Source organism: Tenrec ecaudatus, chromosome 11 (genome assembly GCF_050624435.1).
Source record: "Tenrec ecaudatus isolate mTenEca1 chromosome 11, mTenEca1.hap1, whole genome shotgun sequence".
NCBI lineage: Eukaryota > Metazoa > Chordata > Mammalia > Afrosoricida > Tenrecidae > Tenrec > Tenrec ecaudatus.
In genome coordinates, this window is record NC_134540.1 from 8,859,844 (window position 1) to 8,884,787 (window position 24,944).

Genomic DNA, 24,944 nt, shown 5'->3' on the forward strand with positions numbered 1-24,944 from the left:
GACTATCACACTTTCCAAGACTAACTGTTTAAGGAAAGGGTCCTCAAACTATGGCCTGCAGGCCACATGCGGCCTGCCGAGGACATTTATCCAGCCTACCGGGTGTTTTTGCCGCCTGCTGCCTGTCCTGCTTAGCAGCCGACTCATCCAGCATGCATAGGTATTTCTTCATAGTTTTTTTTTTTAAAAAACTACACTCCGGCCCTCCAACGGTCTGAGGGACAGTGAACTGGCCCCTGTTTTAAAAGTTTGAGGAGCCCTGGTTTAAGGGAATAAAATTAATTGTCTTTCTAGCACAAAGCAGCTAGTGGTTTTTGAACTGCTAACCTTGTGGCTAGCAGCAAAATGTGTAATCACTCTGCCACCATGGCTCTATTTACTTGGGTGTAGAGCAGGATACTATTCAGTAAGAAGAGGCCAGCGAAAAATGATCAAGGCGAAGGAATCCATGGGAGGGACAAAAAAATCAAAGTCAACAAAGGAAAATAATGTTACATACCCAATTCTGCAATAGCAGTAAAAAAAAATTATCTTTCAGTGTGGTGGCAGTTATATAACCTCCTGTCAACTTGAGCAAAGGCGTGGGCTCTAGCCTGTCAATCAGGTCACAGCCAATGGTGCCTCTGTGTGGGCATGGCTTTCTCCTGAGGATTCTGGGAACTCCTGTCTTCCTCCTCCCTGGAGGCAGGATACATACTCTCCCTGCGAGACATTCCCATTGACAAGCCACATGGAGACACACTGATGGAGTCAGAGCCCTGGAGCTGGAGTAGCCACACGGAGACCCACGCCAGCACTGAGATGCTTCTACCACTGGATCTACAAGACTTTCCTCCCACTCGCCTGTGATCTTCCTTCATTCGGCATTATTGCATGGCTGCGTGAGTCTAAAGAGGAATTTATGGACTACTATCAGGTCTATGGGCTAATATTGGACTTATGTTCTGGACTGGGCTGGGATGTTTCTCAATATACAATTGCTCTTTTATATAAAGCTCTTTCTTACACACATATGAGTGTCTATGAATTTATTTCTCTAGTCATCCTAGACTAACACTCATACTGAACCAGCATGAAAGAAACTACACATATGGAAAATATATATGAAAAGATACTCAGTATAATATTCAATTAGTGTCATGAGAAGGAAAATAAATGAGATTCCATTCTACATCTGCAACCTCTCTCCCCCCCAAATAAAAAATAATTTAAAAAGCAAAAAAACAAACCTGTGGTTATTAGGTCCATTCTAACTCATAGCACCCCTATATAGGGTTTCAGAACTATGGATCTTTATGGGAGCAAGGAACCTCACCTTCCTTTTGTGGAGTGGCTGATGGGCTTGCACATGTGACCTTGTGCTTAGCAGCTTAGCTCACAGAGCAACAGGGACGCTTTTAAACCTGCGGTTGCTCTAAGTATTGTTGTTAGGTATCTTCAGACTCTTAGCAACTCTATGCAAAACAGAATGAAACACTGCCCAGTCCTTCTCTGTCCTCACAAGCGTTCCATTTGAGCCCACTCTTGTACCCACAGTGTCACCCCATCTTGATGGTTGTGGTAGTCCGAGTTGATGAGAGAAACAAATCCAGAGACACTCATATGTGTGTAAGAGAGCTTCATATCAAAGAGCAATTACATATTGAGAAAGCATCCCAGCCTCATCCAGATCAAGTCTACAAGTCGATGTTAGCCTATGTGTCCAATACTAGTACATAAATGCCTCATTAGATGCACGCATCACATACAATGATGCTAAATGCAGGAAGATCACAGGCTTGTGGGTGAAGGGTCTTGTGGATCCAGTGGCGGTGGAAGCATGTCAGCACTGGCACAGACTTCCATGGGGCTCCTTTAGCTCTCCTAGTGTCTCAACAGCAGGAAAGGGGGAAAAAAAGGGGGGCTCGTCACAGGGCTCAGCAGGTTGCCACATGGCTTGTCAACAGGAAGTCCAAGGCAGAGAGAGAAGATCCCAGAATCCTCATGAGAAGGCCACACCCACAAGGAGGCATCCTCAGGCTGTGACCTGATTGACAGGCTAGACTCGCCCCCTTCACTCTTAATACTCCCAAGTTGACACCAGATTATGTAACTACCACAAATGGTCTTCCTCTCTTTTGGTGAGTCTCCACTTTGTCAAGCATGATGTCCTTTTTTAGGAACTGGTCTCTTCTCATAACACGACCAAAGAAAGTGAGATGAACTTTTGCCATCCTTTCTTCTAAGGAGCGTTCCCATTGTACTTCTTCAAGACAGATTTGTTTGCTTTCCTGGCAGTCCACAATATTTCTTGGTGAATTTTCTTCACCAAAAACATCATTCAAGTGCATCTATTCTTCTTAAACCCCCCCAAACTAATAATGCTAAGTACTGCCAGGGATGTGGCACAACAAGAACTCCCATTCATTGCCATCACAGTGGGAGGGCAAAATTGGAAGACATGCTGGCAGTTCCTTATAGAGCTAAAGATAGTCTGACTGCAGGTTTCAGCATTTGTGCATCTAGGTACTTACCCCAATGCATCCAAAACACACATCCACACAAATGTTTATAGTAACTTTAGTCATGATTATCCAAAACGAGAAGCAACTCAGGTGGCGTTAAAAAGTTCAATGGACAAACAAATGGTGGTGTATCCCACACTGTGACATACACTTCAGCAACAGAAAAAAGAAAGATGAACTATCGAGTCCCCGAAAGATACAGGGCCACCTGGGCTATATAGTGCTAAGTTAAAAAAACAAAAACAAAACAAAGCAAAAAAGCCAGCCAGAAAAGGCTTTGTGTCATATGATTTCCAACTACATGACATTCTTGAAAAGGCAAAACAGTAGAAACAATCAAAAGGTGTGATTGTCAGGAGTTTGGTGGGAGGGACAGAGTGATGGATAGTTGAACATTTTTACAGGCTAATAGTTAGATCTATGAGAATTATTGTCCTGATGCTGTCAAGGTGGATACAAGGCAACATGACTTGATCGAAACCCATCGAAATCCTACCATAAAGAGTGAACCCTAATGTAAACTATGGGCTTTAAATAATGTATTTTTATTGGCTCATCAGAATGTACATAAGATACTAGTAATAGGGGAACGTGAACACATGACAGAGGGTATGATGGTTAGACTTTATGTTAACTTGGTCCCTGTGTGGATGTAGGCGTGAACTCCAACCTATAGATCAGCTCACAGCCCTATGGCACCTCCTTTGGAATGTGGCCGTTGTGAAGAGAGCCACTGAGAACTTATTTCTCCCTTGCCCCTTTCTTGCTCCCTGCTCGCCTGGTTTGCAAGTCTGGCTGTGCATACACTCGACCCTGCTCCCACCAGCCTGTGATTTCCCACCTTCCCCCTTTGCCTGTCTGCTGCATCTACCAGCAGCTGCATGAGGCTAGAAGGGCCCCAGGTAACACTGAGCCCATGGATTTGAGTTAGACTGGGTTGGGCAGCTTCTTTTATACAAGATTACTTTTTGATATACAGTCATTGCTTAACATCTATGAGTGTCACCGGTTTTGTTTTGCTCAAAAACTCAGCCTAACACAGAGGAAAAGAGTGGGAAACTCTGGATTTTATGCTCCATTTCCTGTAAACCCAAAGCAGGCCTAGCAAATAAAGCCTACATATCCACAACAACAAAGTTATAAAAATGACGTGCGACTTTCAAGAAGATTATATAGATAGATAGATGTTGAATGGATGGAAACTATTGAAAAGTTGTGGAAATATACACCAGGTAAACGCAACAACCAAACGCTGGGGTATCGAAACCAGCACGAGACTAAAACAGAATTCAAGGTGAAAAAAGAAGCAGCATGATTTGGGGGAAAGCTAAAGTTGGCCTTCCCATGGCAAGAACAGACGGCAGATGTCAGCTTTGTCTAAGATGTGGAATAAAGCTGAAAAGTTAATGAAATGGCCTGAGGAAACTCAAGTCCAGGGTCAGAGAGAGAGAGAGAGAGAGAGAGAGAGAGAGAGAGAGAGAGAGATCCAGATCCATTCCTTGCCCAGCCAGCACTCCTTGTTAGGACATGTCACGAGAGCGACTCTGGGCCCGAGGGCTGACCCAGATTTCCAGACGAGTCCATGATGCCAAGAACCTCCCAGTGAATTTGAGTGTTTCCTCAACACATTCTGGGGAGATTTGTGTGGGAGACCGTTGGTTACCCAAACACCACTTGACCGTGCCTGTTCTGAGATGGCTGGTCCTTAGCTTGAGTCACTCACTCCAGCAGCCCTCACCGAGGATAACAAAGACAATGCAGCTGTAGCCACTGTTGGTGTGGGCACAAGCAGGAACAAAGGGCGGGGCCATTTGCCATGTACTTTCCATCGGGTTCTCACAAAAGAGGACACACAGCGATGGTCGAGTCCCTTCCAACCCTTAGTGACCCTCTGCACAGTAGAAGGACACCCCGCCCGGTCCTGGGCCATCTTCACCATTGTTCCTGTGCTTGAGCCCATTGCTGCAGCCCCGGTGTCCATCCATCTACTTAAGGACCGGCCTCTCTTTTGCCACTCCTCTACTTTACCCAGCATGATGTCACTGCTGTAATAGTAGCCCCTGTCCTTGGAAAAAACAAAGCCACTGCCACGGAATGGGCTCCAACCCACATCGACCCTCTAGAATTGAGTTGAACTGCTCATGTGGGGTTTCTGAGAGTGCAAATCTTTATTAGAGCAGACCGTCTTATTGCTTTCCCTTGGAGTGGCTGGTGGATTTGAACCGATGACCTTGTGGTTAGCTACACAATCTTAACCCATAGCACCACCAGGTCTCCTTTTGTACAGGTATAAAATAACTAGGAGGTTAAAAAGAAGAAGCTGGATGTGTATGCATGTAACAACTTATCCCCCATCCCTCCAGGTGGCCCCTTTCTCACACGGTCATGTGTTGTGTCTTGCTGTGATGTTAGAGGCCATGCCACCAGCCTTTCAAATGCCAGTAGAATCTTCTGGGGGAACAGGGTTGGGTGGAGCTTCTAGGCTAAGAAAGACTAGCAAATATGGGGGTCAGTTTCAGGAAATTAGCCAGTAAGAGTACCATGAATCACGGATAATATTGATCAACGTAGGATTAGAAGCTGAGTTTGCTAGATTGGGTGACATATTGGTTGACTGAAGTATACCAAAGGTCATGCCTATGGTGTGGACTGGGAAAACTTTGTTTACTGGCGGTTGTTCTCCTGGATGGAGCCTTGGTGGCATAGTGGTTCCATGTTGGGCTGTGATCCTCAAGGTCAGCAATCAAAACCAGTAGGCACTCTTTGGGAGAAAGATGGGGCTTTCTACTTTCATGAGCAGTTCGTCCCAGAAACTTTTAGGGGCAGTTCTACCCTGTCCTAGAGAGTCGCCATGAGCCACTGATGGCAGTGAGTTAGAGTAATGTTCCTACCTGGGCTCTTATACCACACATCAGGTCAATCAGGAAAGTTCACAAATTCATGCACTGTCTTGCATAAACCGCATCACCTGGAGCAGATGGATGAATAGCATATGTATATATTTTTAACCATGCAACTAAAATAAACCCACAAAACAAGCCAGTTGCTCTTGAGTATTCTGACACATGGAGCACCAACTTCTATCAGAGCAGCACTGTGTCCCAAAGGGGTTTCTATGGCTGAGTTTTCAGAAGTAAGTAGCCAGGTCTTTCTTGCAAGTCCCTTTGGATAGATGACAACTGACCTTTGGTGAGTTTTCATCATTTCTGATGAGCTCTTAACTGTTTGTAGCACCCAGAAACTCCTTAGACTCCACTATACTGTCATCTTACGTCATCCATCAAAAACCCAAGGCAGCACCCATGAGAAGCCAAATGCAACGACTGGACTGGTGTCAGTCATGCGCACATAACGGGCAATCCATTGATATTGATTCAAGCACTGAATTCGTAAGGAGTAGGGGACTCATCGTCCCAGTGCTGTTGTGGTGACCCAGTCCGGCTATGACAAAAAGGACACACAAACAGACAAAGAAAATAGAGCCGTGAAATCGGAAATGAACTAATAAGCAGAGCAGTAAATGCATAAGCGACAAGTGAGAAGTCAGAGGCATCAAGTCCAGGTTCCTCTTCCAGGGGATGCTCCTGTCACTGATGAAATTAAAGCAGACTGGATCACTGCGTCCCACCACTTGTCTGTCAGATTGTTACAATGTGGCAGCTTCCACGTTGCTGTGATGCTGGAAGCGATGTCACTGGTGCTTCCAATGCCCACAGGACACTCAAGGTGGGCAGGTTTCAATGGCACTTCCAGGCGAACAGACTCTGAAGAAGCAATAGGCTGTCCCCTTCTGCATGATTATCCACTGAAAACCTTCTGGACCTTGCGGCGAAAACATTACAATGGTGACAATGGCGTAGGTTTGAGCCGTGTTTCCTTCTCCTGATCTACAGTTGCTATGAGGTGGAATCGATTTTGACAGACCTAACAATGGATCACTATGCTAATGTTATAAACCTCAGGAGAACTGATTACTTGCAAGTTCTCAACAACTAGCAAGAATTCCCACGTTCATGAATAGTAATAAGTCTCAGTTTATATTTTGCCCCATGGTCTGTGTTAAAATTCAAACACATCATTCTCAATAGATTCCACCATTTAGAAGCCTACAGGGGAGTCCTGGCTGAGAGGTCATGCTTTCCCTAGTGCGTGACATAGTATATGAAGACAAAGAAAAGTCAACAGATCATTTAGTGGAAAAGATAGGGTCAGAAAGTAGAATATGGTTTTTTGGAGGGGTGGGTGGGTGGGGGGTATGGTGGTGGTGAGAGGGCAAAAGGGAGACAATGCCAAGGAGTCCAGGAAGAAAAAGAACGTTTGGAAACTGATTGTGGTAGCAATTTTACAATTCTGTTTGATGTTATTGAACTATAGAATAATATGTATTAATTGTACTAACTCCCAAATAATCATACTCTTTTAAAAGCAAGAATGGAGAAGCAGAAGACAAAAAAGAGAGGCAAGGTTGATACCTTTAGTAATAAATGATTCATGTAAATAATTAAGAAAAATACAAGTAACTCTGTAAATATGAACAATAACAAGTATACACTTCAAAGAAATACAAAGCTAATAATCTTAACAGGGTCCCTTGTGGCTCAGTGGTTAAGCAGAAGTCCTCTCTGTGGGGGAAAGATGAGGCAGTTCGCTTCTGTAAAGATTTATATAAACCCTGGAGGGTCGCTATGGGTCAGAATTAACAACCTGATAATGGGAGATAGTCATAACAAAATCAAAGAATTCAAATACACACAACTTTTGTTTTTGTTTGCTACAGCAGATTTCCAAGAATAAGGAATATTGGCCAATAATAGCTCCAAATTGTCAATCAAACATCTCAAACAGAGTAATCTCTATCCTAGAAAACTATCCCAAAGAAACAAGTAGGGTGGAAAACAAAGATTTATGTACCTAGAAATTTATTGCAGCATGATTGTTAATAGTGAAAAGCTGGAAGCTAATTAAATGATTAAGTATTAAATGAATGAATCAATTATCTAGACTCAGAGAGCATAACAGAATTAACCACTTGGAAAGTATACAATAACCTAGGGAAATTCTCTTGAAATACATTAAGTGAAAATGTAGAACATAAAAATACATACTAAAATATATCCATAGAAATGTGACCATATATATTTTCATGAGTTTTCTATCTATTTTCTATTTGAATTGTATTTCCACAGTGTTTTTGTGTTTTTTTATATTTATATAATGATAATATATTCATGTTTGTTCACATTTTTATTGTAAAACATCACAACACAATATTTTCCAGCTAAGCCATGTACAGTATTTTGCACATACTGTAATGTTACACAACATCTTCATTATTTTTTTCATCATCCCAAACAGAAACTACTCATTGAGTTTATTTCCTCATTCCTACTCCCCTGTGATAGGTAGGTTTATTGTGCCAACTAGGCCAATAGGAAAATGTGGGTAGAGTTTAATCAGGTTGTAGCTTGATTGGAGGTCAACAAGAGATATGACTTTCCAAGGCCTGACCCCTTCTCTTTTCCTCCTCCCTGGTGATTAGACCAATTTTGCTACTTGAGCCTGTGCTGCACTACCTGTGGGACAAGTCAACCTGTGGATCATGTTGCTAGAGTTTGAGGCTCCATTGAGACCTACTTTACCACACTGTTGGTGGTACATCACTTGAGCTTCAGACTGGTGCATCCTGTTGCCGTGCTTGGTTTTGAGATCCCTTTGGGACCTGCTTCACTAAGCTCTTTTGCTACTGACTGTTGCTGACCGCCCCCCCCCCCTGCCGTCTGCTGCCTGTGGGCAGACTCTGCCTGTCTTGCATGAGGGAAGACTCCCTGTCTGCTCCTTTGACCCTGGATCAGCAGCCTGCCCATGTGAGTTGAAAGACTTCCAGTACATTAGCTGATGCATGAAAGTGAGTTGAACTGTACTGATATGTGGGCTAATAAGCTGCTATATTCCAACTTACCGCATAAACTTATCCTTATATATCATATACACACACACAAACACACACATATAAAATCATAAATGTTCTGGCTTTGTTTCTCTAGAGAACCCTGCCTAACACATCCCCCAAACCCATGGCAATTGCTTCCTGTCTCTCTGAATGTCTCTTCTAGATATTTCATATAAATGGAGACATAACAATATTTGTTATTTTTTGTCTGGCTTCTTTCAGTCAACAAACTGTTTTTAAGGTTCATTCTTGTCCTCGCATGCATTGTTGTTGTTTGGTATCAAGTGGGTTCTGACTCATAGTGATCCCATGTACAACAGAACAAAACACTACCCGGTCCTTTGTCACCCTCACAATTGTTCTTATGTCTGAACCCACTGTGGCAGCCACTGTGTTAATCCATCTCACAGAGGGTCTTCTGCTTTAATAGTCCCCCTCTACTTCACCAAGCATGAGGCCCTTTCCCACGGACTGGTCTCTCCTGATGGCACATCCAAAGTACATGAGACCAAGTCTAGCCCTCCTGGCATCTAAGGAACAATATGGCTGGACTTCTTCCAAGGCAGGTGTGCTTGTTCTCTTTATAAAATGCTAATATTCACCTGTATGGATACACCACAGTTTTTGTTTACCAATTTATGTGCTGATGGACACATAGATCATTTCCTTTTTGGCTATTATGAATAATATTGCCATAAACATTGATGTAAAATATCCATTCGAGGTTCTAGTCTTTTGAATATGTTCTTTAAAATTTTTAAATTTATTTTTTATTTTTATTAAAAAAATATATTCTTAAGAAATTACTGCGTCAGAGGTAATTCTATGTTAAGTTTTTGAGGAACTGTCTTTACAGTGACTGCCCTATTTTCCATTCTCACCAGCCAAAGACAAAGGTTCTAATTCCTTCACATCATTTGGCAACATTTATTATTTTCCATTTTAAAAAAAATGACCACCAACCTACCCATCGTGACCTGGTAATTTGTTGCAGTTTCCATATATGCTTTCCTAATGATGCTGAGAATCTTTTCACATGCTTACTTGCCAAACGCACAGGAAGTATGGTGGCTTCTGCGTGGAGCTGCTAAACGCAAGGTCAGCAGTTTCAATCTGCCAGCTGCTCGGCTGTGGGTGGTGGTGGTGGTGGGGAGTTTATGAGTCTATTCTCTTAACGATGTGGTATTGTTGTTAGGTGCCAACAAGTCGGCTCCGACTCATCGTGACCGTCTGCACGACAGAAGGAAACGCTGCACGGCCCTGTGCCTCTTCACAACTGTTCCTGGGCCTGAGCCCATTGATGCAGCCACTGTGTCGGTCCCTCTCTCTCTGTGTCCCTCCACTGTACCCAAACCTGATGTCTTTTTTACCCCAGGGACTGGTCTCTCCTGACAACATGTCTGAAGTACATAAGATAAAGTTTAAAATCATTCTTGCCTCTTCTTAGAGCACCCCGGCTGTCTTTCCAGAGCAGATTGAGTTGCCCTTGTAGAAGTCTAAACCGTCAGAAATCCACAAGGCCAGTTCCTCCTGCCCTATCGGTTTGCTAGGAGTTAGAATTGACTCAATGGCAGTGAGTTTATATCTTCCTTGGAGAAATGTCAACTCAAGTCTTGCTTATTTCTAAATTGGGTTGTCTTTTTGTTGCTGAGTTTTAAGGAAGGGTTTTTAAAATGTATTCTGTTCTGAAGGCCAGACCCTTATCAGAAATGGCCTGTAAAGATCATCTTCCATTCTGTAGATTGTCTTTTAATTGATCATGCTTCTTGGTGCCAAAGAATAAAAAATCCCCAAACCCCGAAAAACAAATTTTTATTTAGATGAATTCATTTTATTTTTTTCCCTGTGTTGTTAATGCATTTGGTGTTATATCTAAGAGACTATTGGCCACATAAAAGTTCTCAAGATTTATGCCTATGTTGTTTTCCCCTCTTTCTAACACTTTCATGCTTCCAACTCTGATATTTAGGTTGTTGATCTATTTTGAGTTCATTTTTATATGGGAAGACTTCAAAAAATTCAGGAACAAATGAGAAGATAGTGGATTTTTTCAATAAACTGTTAGAAGTTCCTTCATATATAATGTGAAGTAGGGGACTAAATTCATTCTTCTGCATATAGAAATCCAGCTGCCCTAGTATTTTTGTTGCTGAAAAGATTGGTCTTCCTTAGTGGATGAACTTAACACTCTTATTAAAAAAATCAATTGAACATAATATATGTGCTTACTAATGAATCACCAGCTCTATCCCATTAGTCTCTGTAGATATCCTCATGGTGTTTTGATTGTTATAGCTTTGTGGTCCTTGTGGTACATCCTGAAATTGGGGAATGTTGGTCCTCCTGCTCTTTTCTTCTTTTTAAAGATTGTTTTGATTATTCAGCCCCTGGAATTCCATATGAATATGAAGACCAGCCTTTCCATTTATGTAGAACAAAACTTTCAGGGTTTTCTTAGCAATTGCATTTAATTGGTCAAATGCAGTACTGATATAGTAACAATATGAAGTGTTCCAGCTCATAAATCCAGGATGTCTATTTATCCAGGTATACTTTAATTTCTTTGTGTAATGTTTTAGTTTTTATTATGTGAGATTCTCAGTTCCTAGATAAAATTTTTACTTTCTTGAATATGATATTGACAAATATTCCTTTATGATAGTAAAACCAATACTGAAATGATCATAAAAGTTTTATGGACAAATAATTCACATATCAAGCAATTCAATAATGAATAATATTAAACAAAGTATGCAATCATCACCAAAATCCATTTTAGAACATTTGTTCTTTATTGTACCTCATGAGCTCCACAGTTTCTTCCAACCCCCATGTCATACCCCTAAAAATCTCTTAATTCAGTTACATTTTCTGTAGATTTACCTATCCTAGATTTTATATACACAAAACCATACACCCCTCAAAAAACTTCCAACAACAACAACAAAATAAAACCGAGAAAAACCTCAGTCAGAAAACATGAAAAGCCAGAACAAGTTTAAAATGTGTCAAAGGGAGATCAAATGATAAGGTGTTAAATTTTAACCTACATATGTGTGAAACTTTATACTTGGTCAAGTTTTGGATGACTAAATAATTTTAAGACTAGTTCGGTTTTACCTTTTAGTCAAATTGTTCAACATTGTACTCCTAGATATAACAAAATTGATGGATCTTAATTCACAATTTCATGCCAAGTTTCAATGATCACAATTCTCACAGTCACATATCCCTATTAAAATACACGTGTTTGCATACATGCACACACCTGCACCCACACATGCACAGACATACATTAAAAGGCCATCAAATCGTCCTTTCATTTTTACAGTAGAATTGATTTCCACAATCAATTGGCCAAATGCTATTTTCAAAAGTTCCTTTCAAAATACTTGCGATCAAAAGAATAAATATCCTTTAAATAGCTAACAGAACTGAATAGGGGGAAAAACCTTCTTTTTAAATGAATAAGTGGCTAACTTAATAAATCATCCACAACCCACCGATATATAAACGTTAACAACATTTTCAGCCCAATAATAGCCAGGTTTATAAGGGGAACAATAACAGCAGAAGGTGCACACGCCTTAGAATAATCAACCATCTGAGATCAAAAAGGGCATTATTTATCCAAGTGCAAAGTTCAGAAGGGCTGAAAAAGGAGGAATCAAAACAGGAAGACAAAGGGAGGAAGTGGGTTGTGAAAGGATTGAAATGAATGAAAGGAAACAATCAGTGTATGAGTTGATGAATGGACAATTGATGTGCTCTGGAAACCTTCCCTCAGTTCACAATAAAAAGTTTTAAAAAATCAAATCTGATTGTAAAAGTTTTTTTTTTACTGCATTTACAGGTTTATTTTTAAAAATAGCATTGTACGTACAAAGGCAGGTAATTCCAATATTATACTTTTCTCAGTATCTTATTCAGTTATTGATTGAGGGAACTCAGAAATCTGTAGTCTTTACGGCGTTAGTGTATAGTGTAGTTGATTATGGAGCAATATTAACACTGAAAAACTGAAGTGGGCAGCAATAGTACAAAGTAGTAACTGAATAGGACAGACTGCTAGGAGGGAAGTACTGAAATATCGCACCCACTGGGCAGTCTGGCATTCTGTCGTACGTACCGTTGCTATGAGGAAGAATGAGCTCCAGAGCACCTAGCAGCAGCATCAGAGTTACATATCCTGTGACAGTGTCAGAACAAAGACGGTCCCATTTGGAGAGCCATCCTTTTTACCACAACCCTGGGTTATTTACTACCAAATCTGTTCCAGTTCTTGGCTTGATGTAGCTGTACCTGCCACCCACCTCTGACTTGTTCGGCACTGTCAAGTCTGTTCTGTTTCATGGGAACCCTGTGCACGACAGAACAAAACACTTACCAGCCCTGCCCTGCCCTGTCCTCACAACAGTTTCTATGCCCGAGCCCAGCGTGGTAGCCACTTTGTCAGTCCATCTCACTAAAGGCCTTCTTACCTTTCACTGCCCCTCCATTTACGAAGCATGATGTCCCTCTCCAGGGACCGGTCTCTCCTAACAACATGTCCCCTTTGAACCTACACATAAGGGTTGAGAAGTTACTTCCTATGAAGTGGGCAGCTGAGTCCTTCTCTGTCATTGTCTCTTCTTCGTCTGGAAGTGCCAGTGAAAACTGTCCACTCTGGGTGGCATTTGAAATGCCAGTGACATCGCTTCCAGCATCAAAGCAAGACATAAGCCAGCACGGTGTGACAAAATGACAGACAAGTGATGGTCCTCTGACTTAATGACCGTATATTGGATGGAAAGAGGAATTCACCCACAGTGAGAGCTGAGTTATTGTTAGGAAAGTGCTATAAAAGGATGCTCTAAAACAACCCTGTGCCTATTTCTGCACCACATTGTATCCTACTGCTCTCTTGGCTCCCCTGCAACAACACCTCCTGATCTTCATGTAGCTGTGGCAGAGCTAGCGATCAGTCACCTGGGCACAGCATCACCATCACAGGCATGGGTGTGTGGCATTAGCTGGCCACTCAAGATGCATCACGTCCACTCACAGACAAGGAAGTCATTTGAAATAGGTAAGTTATTCAGTGTCATCTGCCCCAGATTTGCCATGGATGTTCGCTGAGAGAGAAGTCTGCCTCTGGGGTCATGACTCAATGGGTCACCTAAGGCAGCACCACTACTTGGAGATAGTGGAAAGGATGAAAGAAGAGACATCCCATGGACTCTCTGCTCCAAATCCAATACTCAGTTTCTATCTCCAGTGACCCTGTGTTAGTGGGTAGCTCCTGTATTTCTGTGATGTGGAAGCTATGTCTGTCACTCGTGTTTTAAATACCAGCAAGGTGACTATGATGGGCAGGTTCCAACAGCTTCCCAGACTAAGACAGACTAGAAAGAAGGGCCAAGTGATCTATTTAAAGTTAGCCAAAAATTATGACTCCAACAGTTCACCATCAGATGGATCAAACCCTGACGATGGACATGACATTTGGTGACATAGAGGGTTGAGGGCAAGTATGGATCTCATGGTATAGATTGGTACAGCAGCTACAAGAGCTCAGTCATGAAGATAGAGCAGGATTGGGCAGCGTTTCATTTCTGTTGTGCATGGGTCACTAAAAATTAAAGCCAATTCAATGGCAACTAACAATGGTCTCCATTTTACTCATTTTCTTGACTACGTTGACCCTTTATTTTATTTGAGATGGTTGATCACTCTTTGTTTAAAAGTTTTCCTCTCTTTAATCTACCAGTCTCCTAATTTACCTTCTGCCTTGCTAGGCTTGCTTCTCAGGCTCCTTCAAAACTTTCTCCTCTCTCTGGCATGTAGTGGCACATTACTTCAGGAACGCTCACCTGCTGCTCTATATATTTTTTTAAGGTGCTAGTATTCAATACGGTAACTCTAAATATATTTAGTAGTTGATGTTTCCCAAATTGATTTATCTATATCTCAAAACACCCTGACTGCCATTGAGTCAATGCTGACTCACAGTAACCCTGTGGGTTTCTGAGCTACTGCTTAAAGGAGTAGAAAGCCCAGTCTTTCTCCCACAGAGCTACTAGTGGTTTCGAACTGCTGACCATGAAGATTGCAGCCCAGTGCATATCCACTATGTGTAACCACTACATCACCAGGGCTCTACCTAGTAATATAGCGCATGGGAAAAAGACAGGATCTTTTATTCCCATAAACAGTTACAGTCTCAGAAACTCACAGGGGAAGTTCTACCTTGTCCTATAGCATCATCATGAGCCTGCATCACCTTGGTGGCAGTGAGTTTGGGTTTGTATACAGCACTTGCTTATATTTAGATTTATATTTGAACTACCTGGGTATTTCGCTGATATTTCATATTACAAAGATAACTGTTCTGAACCTTCGTTCACTAAACCTGCTCATTCTTTATTCCCATCTTAGTAAATGAGAATTTCCTTATTCTTTATTCCCATCTTAGTAAATGGCATCAACTCCATCCCAGTTGCTCAAACCAGACCTCCACACTCTTGGGTTCTCCCTCTATCAGGCTCTGTATCATCTGCACCTCTTGCCTTGACCATACCCTGATGGGATGGCTAAGGTGATCTGTCAACTTCTCAGTGGGTTGGCAGATATTATGTAATCATCCTCTGATATGTGGTCTGATGTGAGCATCCAATCAGTTGAAAGACTTTTCTTTGGGAGTGTGGCTTACATTAAGTATACCAGGGAGACTTCAAAAACGTTTATGGAAATACTGAATTTAAAGAGAACAAAATCTTTCCATGGACTTTGTGAAGTTTTTAAGGATATGGATATTCTGGGAAAACACTCTCTTGATCTTGGGTCCAATTCATCATCTTCTGACTTTCAGTTCTTGGAATGTGTGCCAGCAGCCTGTCACCTGACCTTCAGATGTTGGGATACTCCAGCTCCCACAGTACCCTAAGCCAGCAGCCTGCCATCTGATTTACCAACTTTTGATTCATGGGGTCATACAACTCCAAGTGTCAGAAGAACCTGATCCATGGATTTAGGGATGCCATTTTCTTGAAATAAATCCCCCCTCCTACCCCCGTGATGCGTGTTCATAAGGGGGCTTCAAAGATGTTCATGGGAAAATTCCATTATCTTTCACTTTCACTTCTCCATGAACTTTTTTGGAGTAATTATCACCCTCCTACATTTATGTATGTATGGACACATGTACACTCACGCACACACTCACCACTGGCTTTGCTTTCCTGGGGAACTCAGCCTAAATCACCAAATACAACTGAAATCCAGTTTCTCCTCCTCATTTGCACTCCCACACTCCTCCTTCCAAGATTGCTACTGGCCTTTCATTCATCTCCTACATGGACTTGTGTCTGTCTTTAATCCAATTCTCCACACAGCAGCTAGGATTAGGTTTACGAAAATGAAATAACCATGAGTTGCCCCTGTTTAAGGGATAATGTTCTATTGCTCTTCAAATAAAGCTCCACTCCATAAGGCCAACTCCAATAGCCCATCTTATCTTATGTTCCTGTATTCTTGCTAGTGGCTTCCTTCCAATCCCTCTAGCAGCGTTAGCTTCTTCCATTCACATGTTTCCCATCGCTGGGAAGGTTGTGACTGCCACTTATGTTCCCCTGGCCTTGGATGGGGCCTGTCAGAGAGACCTTTCATAAACACTCCATGAATGCTTTCTCTTATCATCTACAACACGGTCTTATTTATTATTTCCTTCATAGCACTTTTCAAGACTTAGAAGGATAACTTTGTATATTTTCTTTATCATTATATATCCAGCATCTGGTGCACTACTTGGCATTTGGTCATTGCTATTGTGCCAATTCTAACACAAAGTAATCTTATGAACAACAGAACCAAACACTGCTCCATCCTGCACCACACTCGTAGCTGCTGTTAATACCGAGCCCACTGTTGCAGCCAATGTGCCCATCCATCTCATCGAGGGTCCTCTTTTGTCATGATGCCCTTTCTAGGGACTGGTCTCTCCTGATAACATGTGCAAAGAACGGGAAGTGAAACTTCCCATCTCTCTTCTGAGGGGCACCCTGGTGGTTCTTCTGGCTGTCCTTGATACAGTCGGCATTCTTGATCAACATCATAATTTGGACATATCAATGTTTCTTCTGCCTTCCTCATTCATTGTGCAGCTCATGGCAAAGTTTCATTCTATGCAAGCATTGGCAACACGCAGGCAAAATGGCATCACCAACACATAATTTTATCTAAAAATACTTTTGTGAACTACAGCCTTATGTTTAGAGTATAGCATTATGATTAAAAACCTAAATCATTGTATTTACTAATGATCTCTTTATAATATTTATACTCTATAAAACTGATACTCTCTCTATAAAACTGATACGCTCTCTATAATACTGATACTCTCTCTATAAAACTGATACTCTCTCTATAATACTGATACTCTCTCTATAATACTGATACTCTCTCTATAATACTGATACTCACTATATAATAGTGATAGTTTATAATATTGATACTCTCTATAAAACTGATACTCTGTAATACTGATGCTCACTATATAATAGTGATACTTTCTCTATAATATTGATACTCTCTCTATAAAACCGATACTCTGTAATACTGATACTTTATAATACTGATTCTCTCTCTATAACACTGATACTCTCACTATAAAATTTATACTCTCTCTATAATACTGATACTCTATATCTCAAGTTTACCAACTTTAATAGAAACTCCATGAGCAGCTAGGGAAAGAACAGAAACCCATCAAAAATGAGATTTAAGTTGTTTCCCAGGCCTATTCCCTGCTGTAGAGGTATGATCGATGCATTTGTCATAACTCATAAGCTGAAAATTCCCTCATTTCACATCTCAGTGGTCAGGCATACCACTCTATTTCCTAGACAAATGTTAATCCTTTAAGTTCTCTTTGTGCTTGGATCATAGATATCAAGACTCTAGACCATATACACTTTGTGACGAGGAAGATGACCATTGAGTGTTGTAGAATCAGCTTCAACTCATAGTAACGCATATAAAACTGACATGACATGGCAAGTCCTGCATCATCTGTACAATCTTTACTATTTGGAGTCCATTGTTGCAGACATTGTGTTAATCCATCCCACTGGAAATCTTCCTATTCTTTCACTGATGCTCTATGAATGATGTCCTTATCCAGGGACTGCTTCTTCCTGATAATATGTCTTAGAACATGAGAAAAAGAGCATTCTGGCTATAATTCCTCCAAGTCATATTTGTTTTTCTTGAAGTTCATGGTATATTCAATATACTCATCAATACCATAATTCATGTTGTAAGTGATCTTGAATTCCCATTCTTTGCAATGTTACTCATAATTTGTTAATATCCATACAGTCAAATTCCTAGGCACAGTCAATAAAACAAGGTAAACTCATTTCTGGTATTTTCTGCTTTCCACCAAGATCCATCTGACACCAACCAGGATATCTCTGATTCCCTGTCCTCTTCTGAATCCATCTTGAACTTTTTGAAGTTCAAATTTCAATGTACTGCTGCAATATTTTTGAATTATTGTCAGCAAAATCTTACTTGTGTGTGATATTAATGATGTGTTTGATAGATTCCACATTATGTTGATTCACCTTTCTTTGAAATGGGTACAAATATTTATCTAGTTTAATGTCAGTTGGCCAGGCAGCTGCCATCTAAACGTCTTGACACAGACAAGGGAGCATTTCCAGTGTTGTTTCCATTTGTTGAACCATCTCAACTGGTGTTTGGCTAATTCCCAGGGCCTTGTTTTTATTGCCAGTATCAACAGTGCAACTTAGACTGCTTTCTTCAATACTATTGGCCTTGACAATATGTTAATGCCTGAAATGGTTGCATACTGACCCGATTCTGTATGATACAGTGACTGTGTGTATTCCTTCCTTCTTCGGATGGTTTCTACAGCATTCGAAAAATTGCCCATTGAATCCTGAAATATTATTACTTGAGGCTTAATTTTTTTTCCTAGTTCTTTCATTTTGAGAAATTTGGAGTGTGTTTTTTTCCTTCTGGTTTCTAACTCTGGGTCTTGGCACATTTCATTGCTTTTCACATGGTCTTGAGTTGCCCTTTCGAATCTTTGTTCAATACCTTTACTTGGCTGTCTTGCATTTTTTGACCTACTCCATGTTAAGAGCAAGTTTCAGAATCTCTTCTGACATCCATGTCAGTCTTTCTTGTTTTAATGATCATTTGCTACCTTCATTTACGATGAAGGAAAGTAGATTCATCTCAGAAAGGGACTATTTTCCAGGTTTACTTTTAAGCTCTGATGTTTTAGATGTTTCTCGTTTGCTGTCATATAAACAGGAGTGAATTTTTAAGATAAGGCTTATTTGACTCTACCATCAACATTTATGAGAGTCGATTCCGAAGGCCTGTGGGGCTTCTCACCACAGAGGACTCGTCCTGAGCTTTGTGGGACACACGTGTAAGCTCTGTGGCTTGACACCTGGCCCTGTTCCCAAAGCACGCGCAGTGAGGCAAGCTTCTTTCTGCACCTGTAGCTAGTCTTTTGCTTTCCTTCTTTTCCGTTCACTGTCCAGACTAGGACTACTTCACCAAAGTCTAGTTCAGCATCCACATCTCTAGGGAACGTGATAGAGAAGTGGCATTTGGGGGGCTCTCAGTGCCCTGGAAAGAGCCCTGCAGTCACAGTGGGTTATGCACCAGGCTGCTAACTACAAGGTCAGCCATTAAAATCCACCGCTTGTCTATAAGAGATGAGACTTTTTGCTCCTGTAAATATTTACAGCCTTGGAAATCCACAGGGGGCAGTTCTACCCCATTCTATACAGTCACCGTGAGTCGGAATGGACTCAATGACATAGGGGTTTGGTTTGGGCTTAAGGTCCTAAGATTAAGACTCCTGAACAAATCTGGGGGTCAAAAGCATGCTATTATTTGTTCAGAGCTCATCTTTTTGTCCTTAAATACATGGGTCTTTTAATTAGATGGTTCCAAATGAACAACAGGATTTAATACAAGGTAGGTCAAAATTAATAGTTCCAGGATTCTAGTTAATATATGTATGGGTTTTATTCCAAACCAAAAAAATGTTTAAACATGTCCTTGTGATCAGTGGGTGGCTGCAGCCAAGTCCTCTCAGTAATACATGTGTCTGTACCACTGAGGTGCCTTTGCAAAAAGATCTAACCTAAAGAACCGCTTCTGGGGGGTGATGGCAGGCCAGTAAAACTCCAGACAGAAGGGTCAGCTCAAAAATCTTTGCAGATTGATTTCTAATAGACTAAAGGCAGTAATATTGCTGGTCCCTGGAAAAGGGCATCATGCTTGGTAAAGAGGGTCAAAATGAGGAAGACCCTCAGGGAGACGGGCTGATAGCATCTGCCAAGAGGGCACAGAAGCCCGGGAACTACTGAGACACGGGCAGCGTGGATTGCCATGCTCCCTTCTTCGCACGTGAGGTCACTCTGAGGCTGAGCTGACCCAACGACACCTAGCGGCAAACACAACAGCACGTATCCTTGCAGACACGCTCCTCCAGTCTGAGCTCATTTACAAAGAAAGACCGAATTGAGACTATTCCTCAATGGAAATCAAACTTGAGAGCTGTTTTCAACCAGACAGAATCGTTTGTCCTCTGTTTGATGATAGTTTTTTATTTTCATACGGATGCTGGGCTTGTCAGAGCCACCATCTATAATGAGCCCGCTACCGAGTTGATTTTCACGTATAACGATTCTATAGAACAAGGGAGAAGTGCCCGGGGGTTTCCTAAACCATGAGCTTTACAGAGGCAACCTGCTACATCTCTCCGCCAGGGACTGTAGATTGGTTTGAACCAACAACTTAGCAGTTAGCACCCATGCATTTGCCTGCGAGGGTTTCTTACACCAACTCTAACTCCCAGAATTCCAGCTCTGAAAACAAAAATGAAAGGCATGATTTAAAGAAGAAAACCTGGTCCTGGAATCCAACTGATGTGAGTTGCATGTCAGCTGCGAGGCTCTACATGGAAGAATGAAGCCAAAAGAAGCCCATGTGGCTCGTAGCGAGTGGAGTGCATGTGCAATTCCCTGCAGACCTTGAGAGTCCGTCTGAAACGTGGCAGAGGGTTTCGAGCCGTGATACCCTTCCACCCTTTTCGTCACCTTCTCTTTGGCATTTGTACCAGGTGACCAGAAATACTTTTCAACCGTTGCCCAGTCAAAGACATTCCAGGGTGAGGACAACGTGTGCCTGTGTCTCACTGAGATCCATAGGGTGGAGTAATTTATATGAAAACCTTGATTAAGTCTTTATTTTCAAATGGGTTTGATGAAAGGAAAGTATTCCCAGGAAACCTATTCAGGAATTCATCTCTTGCCTTCATAAATAGGAATGGCACCATTTGGGCTGAGTCAGTGGCCGAGAATGTCTGGGGGAGTGAACTGTCTATTTGCACACTCCTCCTTGGCAGCGGTCCCTGCTTGTAGAGAACATTCACTACTGGAGCAAGCCCCTCTGTAGCTCCCAACCCCTCTGTAACTCCCAACCCTCTGTAGTTCCCAAACCCTCTGTAACTCCCAATCCGTCTGTAACTCCCAACCCCTCTGTAACTCCCAACTCATTTTCCATCTGTGGTAGACACTGAAATTCAGCTCACTGTGACTGAGTCTATTCTGATTCATAGTGACCCTCTAGGGCACAATAGTGCTACCCCTGCGAGCTTCTGAGACTAACTCTTTATAGGAGTAGAAAGTTTCACCTTTCTTCTGAGGAGCAGCTGGTGGTTTTGAACTGCTGACCTGGTGGTTAGCAACCCAACACATAATCACCCCCACCACCAGGGATCCTTAGTGGTACAATCTCACCAGTAATACTGACCCAGAGGACAAGTCCAGCGTTTTGAGACACATCTTGAGGCCTTGCAAATCTACAAGTTCCTCAATTCCTCTCTATCCTATTTCTCTATAAAGTCTCGTAAATCGTAACAGCGTATATAAGCAAAACAGAATCTGGCGATGAAAATGGCAAGTATGGTGGTTGATGAATGCCATAATACTGGAGAGAACATTCCAGAATTAACTGGCCACATACCTTCCCCAACCTAACAGTAGCTACTGAGAAGTCAAGAGCCAGAGGATGCTGAGGAGAAACAAGGAGAGAGGAGAGGAATATGCCTGGCGGATAGGAGGTAGAGGAGGAGGCATGGGGGAGTCCAAGAGCTGTGAGCAGAATCTGCCATGTTTTCTTGGCTCTTGGCTCCCACTTGGAAACCTCAGCAGCAGTGGTCTTCCTGCTGTTGGGCTTTGTTGTGAACAGCAAGGTGCTGTGCGACCCCAGGAGGACCGGGGACGGAGCGAGAACAGAACAGAGCTAGAGGACAGCCCTCAGTGGCCTTCCGCTCTCACCTTGCAACAGGTCTTCAGTTTCCCTACTGGATTTCATAACAGTCTTCAGTGTAGGGGAGAGGGGGAAGTGTTCTCAAGGCAAAGAGGACACATTTTATGTTCAGCATTTCATCGATCAGACCACCATGGCTTCTTCTGGAGCCTGGGCCTGGCCGGGCTCTGGATTAGCTATTGGAATGGACTCAAGTCTCACTTTTCATTTGGCTCTCAGGGAAAATGTTAAACACACTCTAGAATGCATAAAAGGAACACTAGTTGGAATTCCTTAAGCGGGTGTCTTTATGTCAACCTATAAACTATTTCCAGGAAAATAATCAAAGCGAAAGAAAAAAGAGCGAAGAAGCAAAATAATATGCTTTGCAGCTCTCTCTCTCTCTCTCTCTCTCTCTCTCTCTCTCTCTCTCTCTCTCTCTCTCTCTCTCTCTCTCTCTCTCTCTCTCTCTCTCTCTCTCTCGTTTAGCACTGGATGTGACTCCTGGCTACTGGCAGGAGCTTGGAAGCCAGCTGAGTTACATTTTCCCTTATTATCTTCAGCAACTCATGTTTCCCACTTGCCGCATGTCAACCAAAGAAACTGATAGCCTTAGGCTGCCAAAGCATGAAAGCTTTTTTAACTTTTACCCCACTGAGGTTTACTTTTCATACGCATTTTGACTAGCATGTCACTTTTTCCAGATCTCAGAAGAAAAACAATCTTACCTTTCCCACCCTAAGAATAGCTGGGAGCTGAGGTGGCTGCTTGGTTCTTGTCGCTTTTCCTCTTGCTTCTGGCTAATTATCAAACGACCTTGACTTTGAGGAGCCCTGGCGGCATGGGGCGTCCGGCAGCTAAACAAACCATCCGCTTCTCCTCGGGAGAAAGGGGGCGGGGGCTGTCTACTCCCATCAAGAGGTACAGTCTCGGAACCCCACGGGGCAGTTCTAAGCTGTCCTAGGGGTGGCTAGGACTGGGGACTGATGGGGTGGCAGTGAAATGAGACCGTGACCTTTATTCTCATTTTTACTCAATTAGTCTGGATCCCCCAACTATTGAGAAAATGAAAAGCACGCGTAATTCTGCCACACACACACACACACACACACACACACACACACACACACACACACACCCCACATACCTAGAACGAGAAGTTCACGATCCTAAAGACCCTACTTGGACTAGATTTATCATGGTATACAACCGAATCCCACAAAGATAGAAAAGTGATCAGGGCATTTGGCAGTTGAGAGATATTAAACATACAAGGTGGTGGGCAAGACACATAGCGTGTTAGTAACCCGACTAAATTAAAACACTTGAAATGAGAAGCGAACGGGGTTTTATTAGTAATTCAAATACAAGTATTTTGAGCTTCTCCATGTAATTTATTTATCAATCATGTTTTCACTAGGAAGGGGGAAAAAAGCAACTCTATAGCTGGTTATTTGATTTTTACGTTGGGCGTGGAAAAGCAATTTTATAAGATCCCAATACAAGTGGGCCACTTACCTTAGATGTAAGAAAAAGTGCGCTGGTGAGAGCAGCCGGATCTATGTCAGAGGCTGGACGTCTCAAAGCACGTCTCAAACTTTCCCATTACTTTCAGAACGGGGGTGAGGGATAGGCTGGGCTTTACCAAAGCTGCCTGGAAAAAAAGACTCATGTGCTTGGCTTGGTTTTCGGTTTCCCTCCTGGGTATCAGCAACAGACGTATCTAATTTTACCGGGTGACAGAAAGAGCTCATGCCGCACTTAGAATGGTACAGGCGTCCCTTTCAGGGCACGGCTCTCAGTGTCTCCAAAGAGAGAGCCAGAGAGAATGAAACAAAAAGAAAAGAATTCTTATAAACCCAACATTTAAACCCCGAATCATGACAGTCACATAATTATAACTTTCTAAACTAAACCCGACCTCAAGCGAAAAGCTGAATGCTTCTGCAGATGAGTCTGTGGCAAAGTCGGCCAGCCGCTACATCTTCTGAAAGACGGCTTCAAATTACTCTGCCGCCTTTGGGATCTGGAAGCTTTTGAAGATTATATGGTTGCTATTATCATGCGAGTAAATGATCTTATTATCGTATCCATTTGGCCAGGAAGCCGGGTAGTCGTTGTACAATATGATTAAAGTAATCAGCATTACCGCCTTGTTCATGTTGAAGAGTTTGCAGCAAAATGGCAAATGCTGTGTATGTGTCTCATCACAATAAAAAAGTCACTTTCCCGAATCTGTTCGTCAATGAGAAACCTTACGATCTGGGGGCAAAATCTTAAATACTGACTATGGTCACGAGAAGGAGGTAATCAAAGTCGCCATGCTAACATTTATAGCACCCGGACAAGTGGTGTGCACGTAACACTGTGGTTGTACAGTCTCTCAGCCACAAATAGTAACAGCTTTCAAATTTGTACTTTACTTCCTAAGGTACCATGGCATCAAACTCCGAGTGATCTTAACCTTTCCTCCGGTGGCATTCTTACCCAGCCTGCTCTGAAGCATGAACTAAGAATGGAGTACATTCTATATTTGAATCATGTGCTTGAGCACTGAAACTCGATGATAGGGAGCAATAGGATGATAAAACCTACACTTCATGCCTACCCCCCACCCTCCCGCCTAACCAGGGGGTGGGGAGATTTCTCCAGTGGATCCACTGTCAAGTTCTTTTGAAACATGACACTCAGGCCACCAGGACAGCTGCAGGCCTTGAATGGAAAGTTCACACAGCCTTTAGTAATCATCCATTTACAAGGCACATGAAAATCATTGAGTTCTCCATAGAGAACGGTTTCTCTTATTGGGGCAATTCAAATTAGATAACACATTATAGTATTACTACCAAAAAAAAAATCCTTTACAGAGAGAATCCCTATAAGAAAATCTGAAAGCTCTGGCTCATTAGTCTGGGTGACATACATGCCAGATGCTTACAGATTTCATGCTCAGAGACCTTTCCACCAACTAGCAAGTTGATTTGGGAGCCACAAACTCATGGATGTTTTAGGGGCTGTGGTATAGAATGGTTAGTCAGGTTGCTCACTTCTTCTCCATTCCCTTCACAGCTCCCCTTAAGAACAACACCATAGTTACAGGTACAGGAAGATAGTTTAGAGAAATACTTTGATTTTATTAGCAAGAGTTT

At 42.1% G+C, this 24,944-nt stretch overlaps 1 protein-coding gene across 3 annotated transcripts in view; it reads right to left on the bottom strand.

The window, feature by feature from the left end:
- SGCG (sarcoglycan gamma) overlaps positions 1–24,944 on the bottom strand; it is a 93,820-nt gene that overhangs the window by 42,178 nt on the left and 26,698 nt on the right. Inside the window, exon 1 of one of the 3 annotated variants that reach the window (XM_075563592.1) lies at positions 23,314–23,441. The exons of 1 other annotated variant lie outside the window; for it this stretch is intronic. The gene's annotated coding sequence lies outside the window, so the exon portion shown is untranslated. Of the gene's footprint in view, positions 1–22,523; positions 22,655–23,313; positions 23,442–24,944 lie in introns of those variants that run through there. One more of the 3 variants, XM_075563591.1, reaches the window with a different exon arrangement.